Source organism: Pygoscelis adeliae, unplaced genomic scaffold (assembly GCF_000699105.1).
Source record: "Pygoscelis adeliae isolate BGI_AS28 unplaced genomic scaffold, ASM69910v1 Scaffold99, whole genome shotgun sequence".
Lineage (NCBI taxonomy): Eukaryota > Metazoa > Chordata > Aves > Sphenisciformes > Spheniscidae > Pygoscelis > Pygoscelis adeliae.
Genome location: NW_008825493.1, coordinates 1358835 through 1359230, shown reverse-complemented (window position 1 = coordinate 1359230; position 396 = coordinate 1358835).

The window sequence follows — 396 nt, the reverse complement described above, 5'->3', positions numbered from 1 at the left end:
CTCCATCACACGTAACGGTGACTTGGGAAGACAAACGCCATCACTCCAAATGTCCCCCCCTTCCTTCTTCTTCCCCCAGCTTTACATGCTCAGCATGATGTCATATGGTATGGAATAGCCCTTTGGTCAGTTGGGGTCAGCTGTCCCAGCTGTGTCCCCTCCCTCTACCCCAGCCAAAACCAGCACAGCAGGGTATGCATCAAGTGCTGCCAAAGGGGATCTGGAAGAGAAGGAAAATAGGGTCAATCTGTTCTGCTTGTGGTTTGGCAGGTCAGCTTCGTGCTGTAACACTGATGCTCTTGACCCCCACTGTTTAGCTCCTGTCATAGTGGGTGGAGAAGGGAATGTGGAGTCGTGCCTCCTGCATTCCCTTTTTGACTTTGAAACAGACAGTAA